This window comes from Aquila chrysaetos, chromosome 7 (assembly GCF_900496995.4).
Source record: "Aquila chrysaetos chrysaetos chromosome 7, bAquChr1.4, whole genome shotgun sequence".
NCBI classification, from domain to species: Eukaryota; Metazoa; Chordata; class Aves; order Accipitriformes; family Accipitridae; genus Aquila; species Aquila chrysaetos.
The window spans coordinates 4,662,523-4,673,266 of NC_044010.1; the positions used below are offsets into that span (position 1 = coordinate 4,662,523).

The 10,744-nt window shown below is 48.8% G+C and overlaps 1 long non-coding RNA gene across 1 annotated transcript; it reads left to right on the top strand.

Annotated features, from left to right (window-relative positions):
- The first annotated feature begins 2,433 nt into the window (after nucleotides 1-2,433).
- LOC115343961 lies at nucleotides 2,434-10,574 on the top strand. The gene is made up of 7 exons (XR_003924348.1): nucleotides 2,434-2,544; nucleotides 3,607-3,758; nucleotides 5,184-5,430; nucleotides 7,332-7,387; nucleotides 7,795-7,908; nucleotides 8,632-8,661; nucleotides 10,418-10,574. It is a non-coding gene; the product is annotated as an uncharacterized LOC115343961 (long non-coding RNA).
- The last annotated feature ends 170 nt before the right edge of the window (nucleotides 10,575-10,744 follow it).

The window sequence follows — 10,744 nt, forward strand, 5'->3', positions numbered from 1 at the left end:
CGGTCAAGTATTACGCTCAGGAAATCCGATCAAGCACAGGACAAGTTAGAGCTGTACCAGATGGTTTGAGATCTATGAGAGTGGCAGCTATAAATGTGGGGGACAGGGTGCCAGGTGCACTGAATAACGATGGCCAGGATGATTTAGAGACAACGTGCCACCTGTCACAAGCAAGGGGTGCCCAGCCAGCTGGCAACGTCTGCCATGACATCCCAATGCACGTGTGTTCGAGGGTGAGCACTTTGTGCCGGTGGTGCGGCACGACGGCATGCCAACAGGCAGGGCTGCCTGCAAGCTAGTCCAAGTGCAAGCAGGGTATGCTGGCACGCTGCACCTGACCTTGCGGTTTCCTCACGGTGCTGAAGAGATGTGTGCATTGAACACCGAGCAGGCACGTGGCGAGGGCAGGTCGACGGTCCAGGACTTCGCCCAGGAAAAGAGTTTTTCTCCTTCCTCTCGCTCCTTTTGCTGCATGGCTGGCACTGCCCGAGTTCCCAGGACACAGTCACGGCTCCTCGCTTCCCCCTGCCACTGCCGTCCCTGACTGCAGCTCTCTGCTGAGAATGTGAGCGGTGGCAGTGTCCCAGCAGGGAACTGGGAGCCCAGAAGAGGGAGAGAATAGGGCAGTTTAAACTCATGGTTGGCATGTCCAAATAGTCCAGGGCATAGACACAGCTGCAAAGGGCTCCCGGCCACATGGAGAAAATGTTACGCTGGCACAAGGCTTTGGAGAGGGTGGGAGCATTTCAGAAGAGCACAACGTCTCCCACCTTCCCCAAAGGCCCTAGCAGAGAAGGAAAGTAGCGAACTCTCTGTCGCTCACCATCTTACAAAGGCTGTACCCATTGCACAGCCCAGAGCCAGCCCCTCGCTGCTGGAAACCTCTTCCCCTTAATGATAGCGCACTGCTCTAACGAACGACAATTTCTGTGACAGCATAAAATGAATGGGGAACACTCTCAATCTGAAGTTTGTATCGAATTAAATATTACAGCATTGATTGGGTTATTCATTTAGCATCTCACTCAATAAACATCTCTTGCAGCGCATGTTTCTCCATTTATCTTACCTTGTCGTGGAACCTGCGCTTACCCACCGCGCTCGGCACTGCTGCCTGGCTGAGGCGGGGAGGAGGGAGGATGCACGGCCCAGGAAAGCTGCGTTCAGCATTTCTTCCAAAGAACGAGAGCTCTGCTTGGGCGTCACAAAATAGACCAGAGCTCTGGTCTGTGGAGGAGAGGTACTCGCTTCTCTCAGAGCTGGCTAAAGACGGCACAGACTTCCAGGGTCTCTGCTGGGCTGTGACTCAAGCTTAAAACCCAGGACAACCGAGACACGTGGAGAGCAAATAACAAGGCAAGCTAATGCAGTGCTGAGGGCTTATCTGTAACCTGTGCGTGTGTTTCTCCTGGGGGTCTTATTTTAATGCCCCCGGTAAGTCATTTCTGTGGCTGAAAGAATGCAAAACCTAGTCTGATCCTGTTACTTAATCAGGAATATTGCAAGAGGACCAGAGCTATTTTAAACTTCACCCCTCAGAAAACACTTGCGAAGCTAGAAAGCCCCATAAAAATGTCAATGCAAATGCAAGTGCTCAGTGATTTGGGTGTAGGCAGTGAATCCACTCTCACAGGCACCGAATGGACACAGCCTGTAAAATGCTTGGCAGGCTTTTGGGCTCCGTAAGTAATCCAGGAGCCATTCTGGGAGATGGAATGCAATTACTAGGACTAGTTGATACCAATTTATTTAGTGAATTTGCTTTATTCTGCTCAAGATCTGATCGCAGCTGCCCAAATTTGTTTGTTGTTTGCATTTGTTCATTGAATTATTTGTGCAGGTAAATTATAGCCTATTAATCATGTTTATTATGACAGTGCCTAGGGATTGACCAAGAATGCACCCCCTCTGCCTGTTTTCTGGGTAGTGTGCAAAGACAGAATAATAGGCAATCCCTGGCCTCATTTATGTTTGAATTGAGTGCTTTGATTATTTGCTATTTGTCAGTTGTTGGCCGTTTAAGTTGTTTAGCATTCTTTGTTTTCCTTAAGACCGGTAACATAAGCTCTTCAAGTAAGAATTAAATGTTACAAACAAATCACTGGAGCTTTGGTTTTCTTGGAAAGTGGGTGGTGGGTTGGGACAGTGGAGGTAAGAAAATTCACTAAGACGAGAGAAAGAACAGTTGGGCCCCAATTTTTTTTCAAATAGCTGCATGCCTTGCTAACTGGGGGAGTGGGAGAGCTGTATGCAGTTAACGATCTCGTGTTCCTTTTTCTCCCATCACACTGTTTTGTTGCATGTACCTGTATAAGAATAATCTAGTATGTTGTAGCTTAAGCTGGATTCTTCCTTATTTGGTTATTTAAATAAAGGGGCTCAAAGCTAGTGTCTCATCCTCGGCTCTGCTCTTACCGTTTCAGCTATGGCACTCTGCTCTCCAGTCATCAACATCGCTCCTTGGTGGTCCACATTTTCTGGAATACTCTTTACTGCAAAAGCTAGGCTTGCTGTACAGGTCTGAAGATGTGCCTTTCCCAGCTGGTAAGACACATGTTCCTACAGCATCTGAAGGTCTGATAAAGCCACTCCTTTGTCTCTTGTCTTCCCTGCTTCCAACATGGGTTGCAACTGATTCTTTTCCTGAAGTCTTCTCTCTGAAGTGAGCCTCCATCTTTGCATCATGTTAGATCCTTTGCCTTCTCTGTTGTCTACATCTCTTCTCCTCCTTGCTTTCATCCTTTTCCATGCCTTGTCTTCTATTCACTTCTCAGCACCTTTCACACATGGACATACAAATCTGTGCCCAAAACTTGGTTAAAGGTTCTATTCTTCTTTTTTCAGTGGATAATTTCTTCCCATTTCCTCCTGTTCAGATGAAAATTCTTGAACTGGAATTCTCCTGAATGTCAAAGGAGCCTAGATAGGTTAAACCCAACTCATGCCTAGTGAGTTCCTGTTCACCACAGTTTTTCATGTAAAGCTGACCCCAAACAAGAAGTTTTCCTACCAAAAAAGGGTAAAAATGAAAAACTTCTCCACTTAAAATTTCAAACTGGATCTCCACTTTCCACTTCAAACACTGCACTTAAAATATTTTACTTCAACCTTGCAAAGTTAGAACTTAATATGGTGCCACAGGGGCAAGGGCAGTTCTTCAGACCTTCAGCTTAGGGCTCGCCTCTAAGGAAGACCCTCTCCCAGTGGAGAATGGAGGAAAGCTCAACCCCCATAAGGCCCTGCAGCAGCTTCCAAGGCATAACACTGCTTTTTGCTTCCATTTCCTTCTTAAATTTTAGTTAGTGAAAATCCCAGGGTTCAGTTCAAGGAAAACAAACAATCCCAATGGGTGTTTTTTGACCCAGCTGTTATTAAGACCGTTGACAACCTCTTATATTCAACACTAAAATTCTGCTGGATATAGAGGTCAGATCCTTAAAGCTTGTATTGTCCTTAGCTTTCATTCTTCTCTTCCTCTCTTTTTCTCTGTCTCTGACATACAACTGACCACAGTGAAGCTTTCTTTGGCAGTTTGCTCATGCTTGTTATTTGTCTATCTATCTATCTCCCCTCCCATGCCTTTCAGCACCCCAGTTTCTTTTCCAGATAAACAGGGATCCTCAGGGAAAGCAGAGAGTTGGAGTTGAGAGAAGCAGAGGGAGGATTAGTCCCAGAGGATGCCACGATCAGCTGAGTTCTCAGTTTGAAGTTCTGGAACTGGAGGGCTGTATTCCCTGGTGGACTAGAAATAACTGCAGGTATGAAGCTTGACATTAATGCATTGTGTTTTAAATCCTTTTGTGTTCGCAAACCAGGAGTCGCCGTAGCTACATGGCACAATGAAGTGTGCGCGCTGGAACAAGTAAGTGCTCTTTGTCTGGAGAGGGAATAGAAGCATTTCAAATTATTGCTTTGAAGAATAGTTCTTCCTGGTGCTTATTTGATTTTGTTATACATATACAAAGTATTCAAGCTAAATGCCTTTGCTAGCTCAATTACTACAGTTTACTTACCAAGGCTCTGTTAAATGCTTTCAAGTGCAAGTCCCTTCTGTACCATTAAAGAGGCTTTCCATTTCTGTGATACTGTATTAAGCTTCACACTTCCACTCCCTAGTGGACTTTGGCTTGTAACTGGATACTAATACATCCTATTACACAAACCAAAGCGATGGGGCAGGGCTGTGCTACAGAAGGACTTTTAGGATCCACCGTTCTAAATTTCTCGAAGCAGTCAATTTTGTGCCACTCCTCATTTCCCAAATTTTCCAAAGTCAGCTGTAAGCCTGATAATTTTACCTGACACCACGTTTTCCACTTGTTCACTGCATTTCGGTTAACATGGTGGCTGGAACGAGGAGAAACACAGCACAGTCTCCTCTAAGGAGACTCTCTGACCCAGTTACTGTGCAAGCTTTTGATCCTGCAGTCTCGAGAGAAACCACAGGCAGCCAAGTGGACGGCAAGCTGGAGTTGTGAGGGAATATTGTTATGGACAGGAGGAGGAAAGGGGAACTCCGAATTCTTCCGCTACGTCTGTGACAGACAGCCCTCCCATAACATCCGTGGCCAGTTCTCTCCCGCGTGAAAAGGACTGAAGCGATATCCCCCACTGCCCAACAAATCTCTGTTGTAGTTCCCCTAGTGCCCCAGGACCCGCTTTTCCATCAGCTGGTGTCTCAGAGCGTTAGCTGTTTGCAAACATGCCGCTACCCACGTGTTTACTCACAATCGTCCCAAAAGCATATCCCGCAGGCGGTTCATGGTTTAGGTTAAAAAAAAAAAACATATGGAAATTTATGCAGGTAAAGACACTAGTCGCCGTGCTGTGTTTAAAAAAAAAAATCCATTGATGAGAACTGGGCTGCAATATGACTTTAATGACTAACCACAGTGGAGTTCCGGAAACCAATAGACACAGTACAGGTGAATTGCTTAGTCTGTGCTTCCTAAAATAAAGTTTTCCTGTGTGGGGGCCCTCAACATATTCTAAAGCGTGGGCCACCTCCTGTTTGAGAGGCTGCCTTACAGATGCCTCCCCTTCCATTCAGAACCAGGGGGGATGTGTTTCTTCTCCCTGGCAATTTAATAATACCCCTGTGACAGCTCCAGTGATCACTTGCACAGAGAACTCATATGCTGGGGGTATTTTGTGTATTGTTAACATCTTTAAATGTGATTTAGCAGCTGGAAACAAAGAGGAGAAGCTGGAACCACAAGACCATCAGATCTGCATCGCCTGTGTTTAACATCTGTGAGCTCAGAAATGGAGGGAAGAAAGAGATTCTCAGATTCTCACAGCTAAAAATCTGCCGCAAGACAAATGAGGGGCTGCGGTAGGACTGCTTGGATGAAGTTGCCCTTTTCTGCGTACAACTGCATCCTACCTGCCTGTGCAGAGGTATCCCCATGGCACCAGATAAATAAAAAAGTGAGTAAACAAGATAATCTCTACTTGAAAAGAGAAATATGTCCTGTTTATAATGCAGACTAGATGCATTTGCCATGTAAGTTCCTCTGAAACGTTCCCTGAGGCAAAGAGACTCCAAGTGAACAACAATCTCCAGATTACACCTCAGACAATATAAGGCAGACCATGGTCTCCTTTTCAGGGAGGTCCAGGGACAAAATAGAAATCTTCCCTGAAAAGTCCAGGCAAAAAAGTCCAGTTTGACCAGAAAATCATCCACGCTATCAGGGGACAAGCAGAAAAGGTAAACTTCTTAATACAGAACTCAGGCCACCTTAATACTTTCCTCTGTTGTGTGTGTCCTCCTATAAAACTGGGGCAATCCAGGGGATAGAGAATGTTTCAAGGGAGCATCCACTTTAAATTGCTGGTAGCAGTCCCCTGACCTCTGAAATCTTCCTACCTGCGCTGTATGTGCCCCACCGCAGCGTTCCCCGGCTGCCTTCAGAAGGGCGGCACAACCGCCTCCCCGCTTTGATGCTGCAAAGTGAAGTTTGAGCATCACAAAGAAGTACCACTCTGGAAACTGCAGCCCTCAGCTGCAAACAGGCTAACACACAGCACGCCGTACAGCAGGGCTGGGAAGCCTGCAGCGAGGTTCACCAGTAGGCAGAACCAGCATTTGGGATCTTTGTACCTGAATGGCAAAAATGCCAGTCACACGGTGGCAAGCTGTTGATACAGTGCAAACTCACGCTGATCGTCAGAGCGTGTTGGTGGGGGAAATGTTTCTGCAGGCTTCGTACTGGAACGGGGCTTGTCTCTGCGTGTTCTTTCAACGTTAAACCAGATCCTTTGGTGTCCTGTTTTCTCATAACTGGCACAAGGCTGGCTTGCATTCCTTATTGTGTGCACAAGAGACGTGGCACCGTGTGCCAGCGCCTGGTTCAGATCACGTTTACACAACTGCGTTCACTGGTACTGTACGGATACGGTACTGAAAGGCTTGCAGGTGCACAACTTGAAACACTGCAATATTATCCCTGCTCTCTATTAACACAGCGTTCTGGAAATCCTAAATTTGAGGGCCAGGGAGACAGCTTTTATTTTTACTGGTATCGCAACATGAAGCCATTTGTGATGGTGGGAAATCCCTGCCTTAGGTACGCTGGGACTTTATGGTATTGCATTGGTAGAATAAGCCTACACTAGTGGAGTACTAATCTGCAGTAGTTATACTGGTATAAATTACCCAGGCAGAGGCAAGATTTCACTTGTTCATGTTTCATTCAAATTACTATTTGATATGCCCAAAGTTCTTGGCTTTTGCAAGCCGTTGTCGAGTATGAGCACTCACAGAAAGGCACAAATTCATCTCTGACCTGAGGGTTTTCTCCCCGCGGTGGGAAGGCAGATGGCAGTGAGGATGAGCTGGATTTCCAGGCGAGGGATGAGCGGGGCAGGGAGGCAGCAGGTCCACGTGAGGTGCGGTGCCCAAGCTCTCCCCTCCCAGCCAAGGGACCATCGGTAAGGAGGCTGTTTAGCCAATACATATTTTCCTCTTTAGTACATAACGGTAACCTGAATAAAAGGTTTGAATTACAAAGCAGGCTTACCCAGCACATTCTCTGAGCAATGACTGCCATTTGTGTCAAGAAAATAAAGAAGGAGAGAGCTGGCTGGCACACATGGGCAGGAGTGACTGAGAGTAAGGCAGAGCGGCGATTGAGGCAGTAAGCTGGAAGTGAGAGGCTTACCCTGCCGAAACAAAATTAAAGAAAGCCACAACGACAAAGGAAATTTGATTAAAAAAAAAAAAAGTAGATTGTTATTATTGGAAAGTCGAGTGCTTTGTGCCAGCAACAAAGCAATATCGTTCACAAAAGCCTAATAACTATTGCTTCTCTTCTCCTTTCCTGCAGCTTCTCGCCTGCCTCGCCATTCCCCGCAGCCAGCCGGTGAGCCAGGGCCAGCGGAGGTACGGGGGGCACGGGAGCGGGCTGTGGGGTGGGAGAGCTGTGGGGCTGAGGCAGCCGACATCCCTCTGTAACTCACCGAGGACCTCGTCCTTCCTCTCCTGCCGCCTCTCCTCTCGCATCTCTCGTTCAGCCTCTCTGCCTTTCTCTTTCCCTGCTCCACTGGTGCCCTTCTCTCCTTCCCTCTCTCCATCCTTCCCTCTCTCCTCCTGCCTCACCCTATTTTTCCCTTTCTCTGCCCCCTCTATCTCCTCTCCCTTTTCCTCTCCCCTGTCACTCAGCTGTGCCTCTCCTTTCCCCACTCCCCTCTCCCCCTCTCTCTCCCTGGCTGCGCCGTGTTACTAATGTGCAGTAATGGTATGGCTGGAAAGTCATTTGCGCTCCCCTTCTCTTTATTTTTTTCCTGCAGTATTATTAAAACTGCTCCATCACTGGCTGTAATGGGAGCGTCTGTATTTTCTCCCTCGCCCGTATCCCTGACATGACATAATGCCTGCCCTCACCAAGACGCTATAACACCGAGGTAATTGAAACATAACTCACCGTAAATTACAGGCCGTTGTTCCAGGCAGGGCCCCGGCCATGCTTCCTGGAGCTCATTCCAACTGGAAGCTAAACATTGCTTTAAAAGGGATGCTTAAGCAAAACAAAGCCATTTAAAGAGCAACACAAACATGGAGAGGGAGGGGAGCAAGGGGCTTGGGCTCTCCTGGAGACGTGGGCTCCCGCCTGCGTGGCAGCCGGTGGGGCTGAGCGGTCGACGGGTGCTTACGGTGACTTTTCTGGGGTCTGGGCGTGCTGAGCCGGGGGGCACTGGGGCTGAGGTGCCCTTGCAGAAGCGAGCGTCAGCGTCAAATGAGCATCTCTGTTAGCAGAGAGGCTGAGGACGGAGAGGGCCATGTGAACAACTTCTTAGCTAAAAAGCGCATTTTGGCAGGTCAGAGGTGCAAGGCTTTGATGGGATGCTTGCAGAGTCGGTGTGCCCTAACTCCCATCGCAGATGTGGCAACCCGAGGCTCTATCCATCCCTGCGGGGTCTGAGTTCTCCTTGTTGAAAGTGATGAGGCTGCAGCCTCCAAAAGGCCCAAATCAGTGTGGGCTGCAGGGTCCTAAATGCTGCAACGGAGAATCCCTCCCTCCCCATGCGTAAAACTAGCAACTGATACCTGTACTCAGAGCTGAATATTTGCTGACCCTGAGACTTGAAAGACATTGGGCTCTTGAAAGTTCGTGGTTTTAGTCCCAGGTGTCCCACTCGTCTGCTGAATAACCTCAGGTAAGTGACTTCGCTTTCCTCTGTGCCTCAGTTTCCCCTTCCGCAACACAGGGGACAAAACACCAGCTTCCTTTGTCAGGCAGCCAGTGATGACCCAGTGATATATCAAAAGTATATGAGGATGAGGCAGGTCTAATTACCCCACTGCTGATGACAGGAGCGTGAGCTGCTAGGAAACATCATTTTGCGGTCAGAAGACAGCCCTGGAAATCAGTACTCCTGGGTTTTGGTTTTGACTCTTGCTTTGGCTGGTTCCGTGCCCGTCGGCCAGCCCCTCCGGCACGCCGTGGCTCAGCTCCCCCCAAACCCTGTAGCATCACCCAGAGAACTGGCTGGTTTGGGATTTGGTCTGTCATCCCTTGAATTCTGGGAAGTTTTGAGCAAAATGCACAAAACCCAAAACGTGCCGTGATTTTTCTTTAGCAATGGAAGTGAGTATTTGGAAACTTTGAAAAGGTCAGGATTAGACAGAACAGCCTGTGTCTCCCAAGCACAAATTGAGGTCTGTCCAGGGCCTTTCCATTTATTGTCAGTGGACACCGTGGCCCAAATTTGTGCCTTGGTGTCATGTGGCTGGTGTTCTAGGAATAACAGGGTCTTGTGAGAAACAGCCCTCGGTGCACTGCTTCACAAAATACAAAGGGCTTTATTTTAGGGAATGAGATTTACTATTCGTCCAGGATGAAATGGCAAAAACTCAGGGAACTACGACCCTGTGACTGCTCCCGTTTTCCCTGGAGCCCTTCACAGTCAAAACTATTACACTCAGCAACCTAGCAACCGCTGTAAACTGCCCTGGAAGAGCCTGCGGACCCCCTTTAAGGGCTGGCTCTCTGGCAGCCGGAGAAAAGTCCCCTCAGCGCGATGCTATACAGTGGGTGGGTCCACCAGGGTCGCATGCTCTGGGTGATGCATGGGTTTGCAATCGATTACTGCAGAGCCCCGGGCGACAGGAGTCGCAGCTGCAGAAATGAAGCCTTGGTAGCGGCTGCTTTGCAGCGTTAAGCGATGCCGTGTCTGAAGCAGCTCCGGTAACGGAGGGTGACTCGTTCCTGGGGCCACAGGGCTGCTCCGTGGGTGCCCTTTGCTCCTGCCCAACAGTGCCCACCCTTCTGGGCTTCGCACCTACGTGGGAGCGGGAGAAGCCGAGTTGCGGTGCAGGGCAACGACATATTGTACGGAGGGACCTGCAAAAGGCCAGGCCCTCTGTTTTCTGGCATGCCACGGGTTAGTCCCTGAAGCAGGTCGATCCGGCATCCCGTGCCACCCCTGTTTGACCAGCTGCAGCAGCAGCAGCGTGGAGCTGCCGTAGGTGTGTGCTCTCCCACCCCTCGCTTTCCCCCGTGCCTGGTTGGCGTTGATTGCTTTCTGTGAGGCCTGCCACATGCCCCTTGAAAGCGTTTCCATCAACCTTCTTACCGTAGCTAAGGTTTCAGCAATCTCACCCCTCCTCTCCTTGACATTATTAGTTTATCTTTGTCCACTGGCAAAGTTCCCGAGCAATTCAACAATAACAGTTGTTTCTCTGTGGCTGAAAAAGTCATCTCTAGCACTGGCTGTTATTGATCATCTTACAGGAACCGGACATTTTCTTTTCCTTTCCCATTTTTAAAAATACATATTTTGAGTGAGTTTCAGTCAATTTTAGTGCTCATGAAAGTGAAAGACTGATGGTGTTGACTAGAGCTAAACTTAGCTTTAGATGGCTTCCCCTATGCACACATCTCTACTAATGCACCACATTGCCAACTTGCAGTAACTTCTGGCCTCGCCAGCTCTGCCAGTGCCCCCTCTTGCCTTGCAGCCCCCCCCGGCTCCTCCAGCCCGGGGGTCCTCACACCAGCCCCTCACTACCGTCCTGTGCAGTGTTGATCTGCTGGCTCTTGGTTAGATGGAGGTATTGGGCTGGAGAAGCTGCTGTGCCCCAGCTGACGGTGGGAGATGCCGTCAGACTTGCCAGAGCAGAGGGAAAGCGGGGGGCATTGCCAGTCTTTCTCTTAAGCGGTCGGTCAGTCTTTTCCAGCCCCGTACGCCTGCAGCCCAGGCGCTCTGCAGGGACAAAAAAACCCCTCCACACCCTGGC